General features: G+C 49.4%; 1 protein-coding gene and 11 non-coding genes across 12 annotated transcripts in view; 7 read left to right on the top strand and 5 right to left on the bottom strand.

The window, feature by feature from the left end:
* The window catches only part of LOC119104677 (uncharacterized), a 47777-nt gene that overhangs the window by 17334 nt on the left and 17419 nt on the right, over positions 1-13024 (top strand). The gene's annotated exons all lie outside the window — the stretch shown is intronic.
* TRNAS-AGA (transfer RNA serine (anticodon AGA)) lies at positions 577-658 on the bottom strand. Its single transcript has one exon. It is a non-coding gene; the product is annotated as a tRNA-Ser (tRNA).
* Positions 2825-2906, top strand: TRNAS-AGA (transfer RNA serine (anticodon AGA)). The gene has a single exon. It is a non-coding gene; the product is annotated as a tRNA-Ser (tRNA).
* Positions 3528-3609, bottom strand: TRNAS-AGA (transfer RNA serine (anticodon AGA)). The gene has a single exon. It is a non-coding gene; the product is annotated as a tRNA-Ser (tRNA).
* Positions 4553-4634, top strand: TRNAS-AGA (transfer RNA serine (anticodon AGA)). Its single transcript has one exon. It is a non-coding gene; the product is annotated as a tRNA-Ser (tRNA).
* On the bottom strand, positions 5079-5160 carry TRNAS-AGA (transfer RNA serine (anticodon AGA)). The gene has a single exon. It is a non-coding gene; the product is annotated as a tRNA-Ser (tRNA).
* Positions 7052-7133, top strand: TRNAS-AGA (transfer RNA serine (anticodon AGA)). The gene has a single exon. It is a non-coding gene; the product is annotated as a tRNA-Ser (tRNA).
* Positions 7610-7691, bottom strand: TRNAS-AGA (transfer RNA serine (anticodon AGA)). Its single transcript has one exon. It is a non-coding gene; the product is annotated as a tRNA-Ser (tRNA).
* On the top strand, positions 9257-9338 carry TRNAS-AGA (transfer RNA serine (anticodon AGA)). The gene has a single exon. It is a non-coding gene; the product is annotated as a tRNA-Ser (tRNA).
* Positions 10789-10870, top strand: TRNAS-AGA (transfer RNA serine (anticodon AGA)). Its single transcript has one exon. It is a non-coding gene; the product is annotated as a tRNA-Ser (tRNA).
* On the bottom strand, positions 11749-11830 carry TRNAS-AGA (transfer RNA serine (anticodon AGA)). The gene has a single exon. It is a non-coding gene; the product is annotated as a tRNA-Ser (tRNA).
* Positions 12684-12765, top strand: TRNAS-AGA (transfer RNA serine (anticodon AGA)). The gene has a single exon. It is a non-coding gene; the product is annotated as a tRNA-Ser (tRNA).

Here is a 13024-nt window from a genome sequence, read left to right as displayed (position 1 = left end):
TTTCGCAATCTGTGATCAGTATTGTTGCTATCGTCGCGACCAGATGAGATGCAAACTACCCCAGGAGTCTGTCCAGTCTGCGCCATCACCACCTCCCACACTGTTCACTGTATCCCGGCAAAACGTGAGAGCTTACTCTCGCTTTAAGCCAATCGCGAAACGATGGCTAGCTTACACCTGACATGTAAAACAGCACGATAGGATACATCCATTTACTGTTTAAAGACTTGACACAAATGTAACCCCGTACCTCGTCTCCCGGGATGGCCCGATCGCAGACACCTTTACCTTCACTGTCGTCGTGCGTGCAGCGAAGAGATTAGCCCTAACGCAACCGTCCTCACGAGCGGGGGTGAGTGATGCGTGACTGATGCATACGTGAAAATAGGCCTGGAACCGTCTTATTACAGCTTATGCTCGTTGCAAATTATTAAGTATTTTTATACGAGTACTGGGAACCAGTTTGCACCAGCTGGGACAAGCCACTGAGGATTCACAATGAACAGGCGCACTGTCCATGTGCAACACCTATTCCAGTTAACACCCAGCCTTAGCTCGACCGCATAAAGCACTTGACGCGGTCGGTAGGACTCGAACCTACGCTCCCAGAGGGAATCTGATTTCTAGTCAGACGCCTTAACCACTCGGCCACGACCGCTGTACATACCGACGTCGGCGCCGTGAACGTCGGTGGCTCACACGTTTTCGAAACAGGTGCAGGTCTTTCAGCCGCGCTGGCTTGGAAAGCCGCCATCACCACCGATCACCAGAAATTTACGTTGGATCCGTGCCGGTGCAGGTGCAGTCATGCCCACGGCTTCCAGGATGGCCTAATCGTAAACACGGTTGCCTTCTGTCCTAACGCAGCGGCCTGCTCTCCCCTGCTGTGAACGTCTTTTGTGTTGCCTTGCTAGCGCAAATTGGTTCACGATTTTCATCGAAGAATACGTTCTGTGTTATAAGACAGTTCCGGGCCTCTCTCCATTTGTGCATTGTTCACGCATCTCTCACCCCCGATTGGGAGGACCGTTGAGTTAGAGACAGTTCCTTTGCTGCGCATATACCGCTAGTGAAGGTAACCGTGCTTGCGATCAGGCCATCCCGCTAGAAGAGCTGCTGGCTTGCGTTTGTATCAGCCTGCATTCTTGAAAAAGTACATGGTGTATTCCCTCTCCCTTTTCTCTTCTGCCTTGATGCTTCTCCGACACTGGACCAGACATGATGTTTAAGCTAAACATGGTTGCACCTTTTGCTTAACGCGCGCTCAGGTGGGGAGCGGGGCGCAATTCGGCCTCCCCACAAGGTCTTTCTAAGTCACTGTCCTAACAGAAGCATGATGAAGCCTTTAAGTTTATGAGGCTGTCGCCCAAATTATTGCTAGGCGCCGATTATGAATTCAAATAACAAAATAATTCCTAAGGAATTTAGCCATGTTATGTTTTCACGGTATGCTTGTGACAAAGTTAACGGGGCGGGAAACTGCCGATAGGGAACCCTGGGCAGAATTCCCGGTGTGGTTTGCATTCCATCTGATTTAGCCTGCCTCTTATGTTAATATTTAATAGGTCATTAAGTTTGAAGAAATGCCCGAGGACTGGCGAAATGCCAATGTGGTACCGATGTTTGAGCAAGGCGACCAAAGAAGTCTTAGAAACTACAGGCCTGTCAGTCCTACTTCACTAGTGTGTAAGATCTTAAAGGAATTCGTCAAAGCTAGCACTCAGTCACACGTAGATAAACATCAGCTGACAAATAGTAGCCAGCATGGTTTTCTTTCTGGCAGGTCCTGTTTGATAAATTCTCTGGAGCTCATCGAATATGTTGCTAATGTTTATGGGATTGAGGAGGAGCATGTTGTTTATCTAGATTTTAATGAGGCGTTTGATAAAGATGTCAAAACAGCGTCTGCTATATCGGTTAAAACTGTATAGCGTTGAGGGAAAAATTCTTGGTTTGGTAAATTCTTAGCTGTCAGACAGGAAACAAGGAGTGGTGCTCAGTTGTGTAAAATCTCAGTGCGAGCTAGTGGAGAGTGGGGCTCCGCAGGGTTCTATGTTGAGTTCTTTGCTCTTTGTTATTTTTGTAAATGATAATGAAATGGGATTAGAAAGTAAGGAGCCAAAATTTGCTGACGACATTAAATGGGTTAGGGTATCGAAAAGCCTCAACAGTTCCAACTTGATACAGGGAAATTTGTGAACTCTGTGATAGACGTCATTCGATTATGATAAGTGGAAGGGGATGCTTTAGGGTAGCCCTGGCGGTGAAGGCATTGCCAGGATTACCCAAATGGCAGATATCATTTAGGAAAAGCATAGCGAATCGTTGGAATGGACTGTCAAACACTCTTTTAGGAAGTACCTCTCTACCAGCATTTAAAGACTGTTTCGGCAAGTTGCATCGGTATCAGGATCTCATTTATGGCTAAAATCAGGCAGGTCAGGCGGTAAGATTATTTTAGGGAATGTGTGCGGAACCCGAGGTAGGCCAGCCTCGATGGGCTGTCGTGTCTCTCCTTCATGTCTATGTCTTCATGATCGCAACGATAAGAACTTTTCTGGTCACTGACTGACAATTAATAAAGCAGGACGAGTGCACCCGACAGCGGTCCGTACCACATAATGCTTGGTGTGTTTAGTAACGTTCGCTGGGGTCGGAGCAGTGCACGAGCTAGACAAAACTGCTGTGACCATGATAACCCAGACGCTACCTGGAGCGCTCGAAAGCAAATGGCTAGTGGTCGATGGCGATGGCGGTTCGCCTGTCAGGGCCGCTGAAAAAGTATCCACTTGTGGCAAAAAGGTGTGATGCGATGATATCCGCGGCGGTCGTGGCCGAGTGGTTAAGGCGTCTGACTAGAAATCAGATTCCCTCTGGGAGCGTAGGTTCGAGTCCTACCGACCGCGGGAAGTGCTTTATGCAGTCAAGTTGAGGCTGGGCGTGAGTTGGAGTAGTTTTCACATATGTGCAGATGCGTGCGTTCTGTGTGAGCACCTTTGTTTGTCGGCTCAAATTGCCCGTATTGCCTGTTTTGCCCTGCTGGTGCAAACTAGCTCGCGGTTTTCTTCGAGGAACACCTTCCTGGTTATGAGACGGTTCCGGGCCTCTCTTTGCTCGTACATGCTCATGCACCAGGCACCCACGATCGGGAGGACCGTTTCCCTTGCGTTTTCCTACCCTGTACGCATGTCAATCAGGAAGACAACCGTGTTTACGGTCAGGCCATCCCGGTAGAGGAGATACAAGGCCGTAAGTGTATCAAAACTGTGGTCAGGCCGATGACTTTGACATATCACTTTCCGTGCGTCTGCACGGAACGAGCAGATCTGTACACGACTCACACGATACGACGCGATAAGACAGTATATAATAAGATGCGATAAGACTGTAATACAGCACTACGATCCACCGCGGTCCACCCCACGATTGGGTGAACCGTTGCGTTGAGGCCACGTCTTCGCTGCACGTGCGCCAATGCGGAAACTATTGCGGCATTCAGTCACAGCTAAACTGCATAAAGCACTTCACGCGGTCGGTAGGACTCGAACCTACGCTCCCAGAGGGAATCTGATTTCTAGTCAGACGCCTTAACCACTCGGCCACGACCGCCGCATACATTGCTGCCTCACACCTTTTCTGCACAGGTGCAGACCTTTCAGCGACGCGGGCGGGAACCCACGAAAACTCTCGGACTGAAATGACACATCTGCCACGCTGTAAATCTAGGAGGGAGATATACGGCATGGCAAATGTGCTATGGTTTATATCTCTCGTATATATATATATATATATATATATATATATATATATATATATATATATATGTCTCTCTCTCTCCCCCCCCCTCTCTCTCTCTCTCTCTCTCTCTCTCTCTCTCTCTCTCTCTCTCTCTCTCTCTCTCTCTCTCTCTCTCTCTCTCTCTCTCTCTCTCTTTTTCAAATACGGCCCGTCCTCAGCAGAAGATGAGGGTTTTGAGCTGATTGATGCGCCTTTGACATTTCCATCCCGAAAGCCGAGTGCATGGCTGCATACTTATGAAAACTGCGTTCTTGAAATAGTAAATGGCGTATTCTCTTACCCTACCCTTGTCTGGTGTGGTGCTTTTCTTGACGCTGGATCAGACATGATGCGTAATCTAGCCATCGTTTCGCGATTGGTTTAAAGCGAGGATATGCCTTCACATTTTGCACGTGATGCAGTGAACGGTGCTGGGAATTGGCGATGGTGGAGACTGGGCAAGATTCCCGGTGTAATTTACATTTGATATGGTTGCGGCAATCATAACTATACCGGTCACTGATTGTGGTACATAATCAGAACAGGCGTAGGAGTGTATCTGAGGTGGTCAGTACCACATACCCCTCGGTTTGTTTAGTAACGTTGGCTGGGGTCCGTTCCGCCCAGGAACGGCTGTTGTGGCTACGTCCAAGCAAACATTTCCTGGGGAACTCAAAGACAAACTGTAATGGTCGATTTTCATGACGGTATTCCAGTCCGCGTTCCTGAAAAGCATGCATTTGCAGCGAAAAGGTGTGATGCGTGGGCATCCAAGGCGGCCGTGGTCGAGTGGTTAAGGTGTCTGACCAGAAATCAGATTCCCTATGAGAGCGTAGGTTCGAGTCCTACCGACCGCGATAAGTGATTTATGTAGTCCAGCTGAGGCTGAGTGCTTTGGTTACGGACTTGTTCGTTCTACGTCAGTGCCTTGTCATTGTTTGTGCAAATTCATTATCTTAGAATACAATTTCTGTTGTGAGATGGTTCCGAGCCTCTCTTCACCCACCCATTGTTTACGCATCGCTACGTTCTTTACGCTCCTTACGCTCCACCATCGGGAGGACCGTTGCGTTAGAGCCAATGTCTTCGTTGTATGTGCGCCAACGCTGAAAGTAACCATGCCTAAGATCACGCCATGCCGGAGGAAAAGGCTTAAGGCAACATTTCAGTCCAGCTTCTAATTGGGCCGACACCATCGGCGTACTCCCCCCTTCCGTCCTCACAGAAAGTGCAGATCTGTACACGCATGACAGCTGTTCCAGGAAACATCCAGCCTCAGCTAGGCTGCATAAAGCACTTATCGCGGTCGGTAGGACTCGAACCTACGCTCCCAGAGGGAATCTGATTTCTAGTCAGACGCCTTAACCACTCGGCCACGACCGCTGTATACATTGCCGCCTCACACGTTTTCGACACAGGTGCAGATCTTTCAGCGACGCGGGCGGGAAACCCACCACCACTGTCGGACTAACGACTTGCTTTCGGACTGCCGGATATAAGTGCTGCTTTGACATGGCCACACCAGTTTTGTCCAGCTGCATGAATGAAACCGACCCCAGCCAACGTCACTAAACAAGCCAAGGATATATGGTACCGACCACTGCCGGGTGACCTCGTGTGTCTGTTCTGATTTTTTATCACAATCTGTGGCCAGTTAAGTAATTATCGTCGTCATTAGATCAGATGTAAACTACACCGAGAATTCTGCACAGATTTCACCATCATCAGCTCCCACGCTGTTCACCGTATCACGCACAAAACGTGAATGCTTACTCTCGATTCAAGCCAATCGCGAAACGATGGTCACCTTCCGCATCATGTCTGGCCGAGCGTCTGAGAAGCACCACACCAGATAAGGGTAGGGTAAAACGATACACTATTTACTACTTCACGAACGCAGCTTTGATGAATATGCAGCTATGCACACGGCTTATGGGATGGTCGGATCGTAAGCACGGTTACCTTCACTATCATTGTACCTGCAGCGAAGAAATTGGCCCTAACGCAACGGCCTTTCCGACCCTGCTAGACCTGAAGGGATTATGGCCTAAATTCTTCAGGTTGACTGTGGCCGGGTACATCCTGCGGCAATGACACATTCCCCATGCTTTATATCTAGGCGGGAGGCTGAAGTAGCCGGAAGTTAACAGCGGATAGTTTTAGTCAATGCTCGCACCTGTCTCTGTATCTGCATGAAGCCGGCAGACGGATGCATAAATAATAGGCAACTACCACTGGTAGAATTTGTTCTGAACATGCAAAAGCTCATCAACGAGCTCCAAACCCCTGGGACATTCTCCTCCATATGCGGTACATCCTAAGCCGAGAATGAGACTTTTCAGATGATTGATGCGCCTTCGACAATGCCATCCCCGAAGCCGTGTTCATGGCTGCATGGTTGTCGAAACTGCATCCTTGAAATAGCAAATGGCGTCTTCTTTATAATAATTCGTCCCGATAGCGCAATTGGTTAGAGTGCGTGCCGTCCGATTCACCCACTCGTGGCGGGGTGAGTTCGAGTCGCTTTAGGCGCTCGCTATTTGCCCTTGACAGGTATGGCCTGCGGCCGGTGGTAGTCGCCGCCATAATGGTCATATCACGTCAGGGGACAGGGCGGACCGTGTCGAGCATTGCGGCACGTCAAGCTTTTAGTACCAAATTCTGCCGTTGACATGCCGTTGCGCAATCGGATGGTGGGGGTCAGGGCTCACACAATAAGGTCTGCTTAGTGTGAGCTCCAACCCAAGAAATCCATCCATTCAAAAGGTTCAGATTCAACCCTTAAAAAAGCTTTCTCACCCTGCCCTTGCTTGATGTGGTGCTTCTCCAACGCTGGACCAGATGTGGTGCGAAAAAGCTTGCCATTGTTTTGCGATTGCCTTAAAGCGACAGTATGTTTGAAGGCCATGCACGTGGTACAGTGAACAGTGCGGGGAAATGGCTGACACTGGGCAGGGTTCCTAGTGTAGTTACATTTCATATGCTCGGGGCAGTGATAACTTTACTGGTCACAGATTGTGAAAATAATCAGAACAGACGTCAGACTATACCTACAGTGGTCGGTACCACATACTCCTCGGTAAGTTTAGTAACGTTGGCTGGGATCGCTTTCGCCCACACAGCTGGATACAGCTGGTGTGATCACGCCCAAGCAAATGTTTCTTTGGGCGCTCGAAGACAAATCGCTAGTGGTCGATGATGACGATGGTTTTGCAGTCCGCGTTCCTGAAAAAATACATTTGTAGCGAAAAGGTGTGAGGCGGCGACATGCAAGGCGGTCGTGGCCGAGTGGTTAAGGCGTCTGACTAGAAATCAGATTCCCTCTGGGAGCGTAGGTTCGAGTCCTACCGACCGCGTCCTCGGCTTTATGCAGTCCAGCTGCAGATGGGTGTTACCTTGAATAGGTGCTTCGGTTCCAGACGCGCTCCTTCTGTGTGAATGCCACTTGTCTTGTCAATGCTAGTACAAATTAATTGGCGCTTTTCATCTGAGGACACATTTTCTGTTATGAGATGGTTCCGAGCCTCTGTTCACGTAGCCATTGTTTACGCATCGCTACGTTCCTTACGCTCTCTTCGCTCCACGATCGGGAGGACCGTTGCGTTGGGGCTAATTTCTAGGCTGCACGTGCGCCAATGCTGAAGGTAACTGTGCCTATGATCGGGCCATCCTGTAAGAAAACGAACCAGGCGACGGTAGATTAAGCCTGGAATTGAGCCGACACAATCGGCATATCCAGTGCCATGCATCTGCGTTGGAAGAGCAGATTGTACATGCCCGATGACTATTCCAGGTCATTTCCAGCGTCAGCTCGAGTGCATAAAGCATTCCACGCGGTCGGTAGGACTCGAACCTACGCTCCCAGAGGGAATCTGATTTCTAGTCAGACGCCTTAACCACTCGGCCACGACCGCTGTACACACACCCGCCTCACACCTTTTCGACACAGGTGCAGATCTTTCAGCGACGCGGGTGGGAAACCCACCACCACTCTCGGACTAACGAATTGCTTCCGACCGCCGAAGGTAACGTCTACTTTGACATGATCACACTAGTTATTTCCGACTGTGTGGTTGGAACGGATCCGAGCGGACGTTACTAAATAAACCAGGGATATGTCGTACCGACCACTGCCGGGTGACCTCGTGTCGTGTCCCAATCTGTGACCGGCATTTTGATTATCGTTGCGATCAGATGAGATGCAAACTACACCGGGAATTACGTCCAAATATCAACATCACTAATCTCTATACCGTTCACTGTATGACGCTCAAAACGTGAGAGCTTACCCTCGCTTTAAGACAATCGCGAAGCGATGGTTACCTTACGCATCACGGCTGGTCCAGTGTTGGAGAAGCACCACACCAGATAAGAAAAGCGTTAGAGAATACGCCATTTACTGCTTCAAGAATGCGGTTTTGGTAGTCAAAAATACAACCATACACACGGCTTCCGGGATGGCCTGTTCGTAAGCACGGTTACCTTCACTAACGGTGTACGTGCACCGAAGAAAGTTCCTAACCCAATGGCCCTCCAGACCCTGCTGGATCTGATGTGATTATGACCTACATTTTCAGGTTGACTGAGGGCGGATGTATTCTGTGGTAATGACACATTTGTCATGCTTTTTAGCCTGAACGGGAAGGAGACTGACAAGAGCGTCACATTTGTAATCAGATGAGACGGGAAAATTTTAATAGGCGTGCTAGGGTGCCAGTCTGGCAGCATTGTGAATTCTCTATGTAAACAGGGCTTCTGTCGTCGTCATGAAGCCGGAGGTTGTCATGACGACGACGGTTGCGACAGCTGCCGGTGTCGCTGGCTCGGAATACACCCTGAGGCTACTAAGAAAAGAAGAAGTGTAGTGCTGTTAAAGGGCATTAACAGCGTAAGTTGGGTACGAAAATTATTCAAATATATCTTCTTTTTTTTGCTAATGGTGCTGCAGTGGCTACTGCTCAGTGGCGCTACCATTACTAGACGCAAATCGTTTGAAGGTTTCACCACTAAAATCTGCCCCAAATATGGGGCACTATTTTTACTCGACTACTGGAGCGCCTGTTTTAAAAGCGGCAGTATGGCCTCACGTCATGCTCATGATACAGCGAACTGTGTGTGTGTTGGGGGGGGGGGGAGAGGGGGGCTGCTGATGGCGGATATTGGGCAGAATTCCCGGTTTAGATTGCATCTGATATGGTCGCGACAATCGCAACAATATTGGTAACGTCCTGCAGGAAGTCATTCGAGTAATCTCACAAGCGCATCCAGCAGTAGTCGATCCTTGGTTTATTTAGTAATGTCTGCTGGGATCCGTGCCGTCTATACAGCTGGACACAACTAGTGTGGTCATGTCTAAGCAGAAGTTACCTTCGGCAGTTGAAAGCAAATCTTTGGTACTGGCAGCGATGGTGGGTTTCTCGTCCGCGTCGCTGATATATCTGCGCCTGTGGCGAAAAGGTGTGAGAGGAAAGCATATACAGCGGTCGTGGCCGAGTGGTTAAGGCGTCTGACTAGAAATCAGATTCCCTCTGGGAGCGTAGGTTCGAGTCCTACCGACCGCGTCAAACGCTTTATGCACTCGAGCTGACGCTGGGTTGGTTGTCAGTTGTCCCACTTAGGACGGTTGTCACATAAAAGATACGTTCGTTCTGGGTGAACGTCCTTCGTCCCCTTGCTAGTGCAAGTTGGTTCACGCTCCTCATCGAAAAATCCATTCTCCGTCACAAGATGATTCCGGGATTCTGTTCAGTTGTACATTGTTCACACATCACTCACCCTCGATCGATAGTATCGTTGCGTTAAGGCCAGTTTCTTCGGTGCGCGGTCGCCGACATTAAGGTGGCCGTGCCGACGACCACGCCACCCTGATGAGGAGATGAGGGCCGCATCGTTGTCAAACCTGTTGTCTTGAAATAGTAACTGGTGTATCCTCTCACCATTTTCTCGTCTGACTTCTTGCTTCTTAAGCACTGGACCAAACATGATGTTCAAGCTAGTTATGATTTTGTTATTGCCTTCACACGAGCTCAGGTGGAAGGCGGAGATCAATTTGACCTCCCGCAAGTTTTCAAGAAACAAAACTTCCTAGCGGCACGGCGTAGCCGCGCCAACCTGTGTTTCGCTGTACACAGCTGAACAGCCAATCTTTGGCATATCAAATTAGATACACCTTGCAAGGTTGCTGACCTTTGGTAGGTCAAAGTCAGGTCATGGCTGTCAGCGGAAGCAATTCTTAGCCAATGACTCAATATGGTGCTCCATGTATTGTTTGACGAGGTCATACAACTTTGAGTGGTACCTTAGCCAACTAGGCTATTGAGGTCTGGATTCCTCAAAATTTCATTGGTCCAGGTCATGTGTGAAGGTCAGGTAAAGGTCACAGCAAGCCGCTTATTCCAGGACATCTCGTTTTAGTAGGTTGCTTTCGACGCCTGGCTCCAATTCCTGGATGACAATGACCTCAAAAGATTTTTTATTTGACCTACTGAAGGTGAGGAGAGGTCACTGACCCACAAGAACCTCCTTCAAACTTTCGGTTCGAAGAGCATGCAGCCCGAGGTCTTTCTTGACGCCGACCAGTAGTTCAAATAACAAAATAGTCCCTGGGGAATCTGGCCATAGTATGATATCAATGTATGCTAATATTACGGCGGACGGTGCTGGGAACTGGTGATGGTCGAGTCTTGTCAGAATTCCCGGTGTAGTTTGCATCTCAATTGATGGCAGCGAAAATACCCAGACCGGTCACAGATTAGGTTAACTACTCAGAACAGTCGTGCGAGTGTACATGGAGTGAGCTGTACCACATACTCCTTGGGTTGTTTAGTAACGTCTGGTGGGATCGGCTTCGTCCACACAGCTGGAGACAGCTGGTATGACCATGTTAAAACAGAAGTTGCCCTCCGTGGTTGAGAGCAAGTCGTTAGTGCCGAGAACGATCGTGGGTTTTCCGTTCGCGTTGTTGAAAGGTCTGTACGTGGGACGGAAAGGTATGAGGCAGAGATGTATGCGGCGGTCGTGGCCGAGTGGTTAAGGCGTCTGACTAGAAATCAGATTCCCTCTGGGAGCGTAGGTTCGAGTCCTACCGACCGCGTCGAATGCTTTATGCAAATGCAGTGAATTGTGTTTAAGGTGGATGATAGTGGCCCAATATGTACGAAATGACATCAGTGCTCTAGTGGGAACGGATCCCGTGCATCTGGATAACAGAGCGGGTAGTGCTGGGTCATTCACGAAGATCGGTATACATGGTGAACAATTCTTGCCGATATTTCCCGGCGGAGATAGGTCCACGTTTTTGATCGAAGAGTATGTACATTGTTATAAGATGATCCGAACCCTATTCACGCACGCATACCTTTGTTATACATAGTTGACAAAAGTCCACAGCTTCAAGGAGCGTCTGTCACTCGCTGCCGCATCGTAGGCGTCTGACGTCAAATCGGACCACAAAGATGAGCGTGAGTTCGAAACTTACCGGCCGCGTTCACCTCTCAATACTACGCATTCTTAGCTGGAGACGGGCGTTTTGAGCACAGCCACACTAGTCACATCCTGCCGTGAATACTCATGATAAACATTCCGTTGCACGTGACAGTATCTGGTACTTTATGATCTTTGGTTGGTTTTGTGGCGTCGCCTGAAATTGATCCCTTCTACATAGCTCAAGATCGTTTAGATTATTCAGGCTGCTTGGGCTTAGAGCCCCTACGGCCAGTAATGACCATTTCAAGACTGTGTGATGCAGGGAATGGATACTGGTGGGGCAAGACGGCGTGCACCCTGGAACCCTTTCATCCGACCGTCTGCACAGGGACCCCCTGCGGGTGTGCGCTCGGCGCTCAGAATTGGGCCCACCAGCGGGGCACTTCCGGTTTCCGCTAGGTCACTGATGTTTTTCTGCACATATTGGGTCACTATAAGCGCCATACAGCTCCATTTTGCTTAACTGCGCTTGCATAAAGCATTTGACGCGGTCGGTAGGACTCGAACCTACGCTCCCAGAGGTAATCTGATTTCTAGTCAGACGCCTTAACCACTCGGCCACGACCGCCGCGACAGAATTGGGGCGATTGTGTGGCAGTCATGGCCTATATTTGACCTTCCACAGGTCAACGACCTTACAAAGCACACCTAATTGTTCGATATGAAACGGTTGGCTATTCAGTTGCCTTCAGCTTCAAATGGTTTGGTGGGATACAGCGTGCCGTTGGGAAGTTAGTGTACAGAGACCCCTGGGGAGGGGATTGACCCCTCATCTGACCGCGTGTTAATTCAATACAGATACAGCTGGAGACATCGACTGAGACTGTCTATGATTATCTTGGCGGCTATTACAGCCTCCTGTCTATATACAACGCATGCCAACCGTAGTATCACCACGGAATATCACCCCCCCCCCCCCCCCGTCCCACTCACTCTGAGGCGTATAGGTCATAACCATACTTGATCCAGCGGGGTCGAGAGGGCCGCTGCGTTAGGACCAATTCACATGCTGCACGTACGCCGATGATGAAGGTCTCCGTGCTCATGCTCAGGTCATCCTGAAACTCTTGTGCATGGCTGTATCAAAACCGTACCCTCTAATAGAATATGGTGCATGCTGCATCTCATCTGATCACGGCGATAATGGCCGCACCGGTCACAAATTCTGTTAACTAGTCAGAACAGGCCTCCGAGTGTGCCTGTAGTGGTCGGTGCCACATATCTTTGTTTTTTTCAGTAACGTCTGCTGGGATCGGTTCAATCCACACAGTTGGAGACAGCTAGCGTTGTCATGACTAAGCAGACATTACCTTCGGCGTCGAAAGCAAATCGTTAGTACTGGCAGTGATGGTGCGTTTCTTGCCCACGTCGTTGAAAGGTCTGCACCTGTGTCGAAAAGGTGTGAGACGTCGATGCGTACAGCGGTCGTGGCCGAGTGGTTAAGGCGTCTGACTAGAAATCAGATTCCCTCTGGGAGCGTAGGTTCGAGTCCTACCGACCGCGTCAAGTGCTTTATGCAAATGCAGTTTATCCAGTGGGCGCAGTTTATCACGTTGCTAGTCGCGGCCGAATATGTACGAAATGTCGACAGTGACCTGGCGTAAGCTGATCCAACATCTCCGGGTAACAGAGCGGGTAGTGCTGCCTGATTCATAAATATTGGAGTGCATGGTGATTTGTTCTTGTCGGTCTTTGGTAGCGGAGATGGGTCCACATTTTTTCTGTCGAAGACTTCATGCATTGTTACAAGGTGATCTGGGTC

Source organism: Pollicipes pollicipes, unplaced genomic scaffold (genome assembly GCF_011947565.3).
Source record: "Pollicipes pollicipes isolate AB1234 unplaced genomic scaffold, Ppol_2.1 Scaffold_6052;HRSCAF=7182_pilon_pilon_pilon, whole genome shotgun sequence".
In the NCBI taxonomy this organism is placed as follows: domain Eukaryota; kingdom Metazoa; phylum Arthropoda; class Thecostraca; order Pollicipedomorpha; family Pollicipedidae; genus Pollicipes; species Pollicipes pollicipes.
This window is presented reverse-complemented; position numbering and strand designations above follow the sequence as displayed.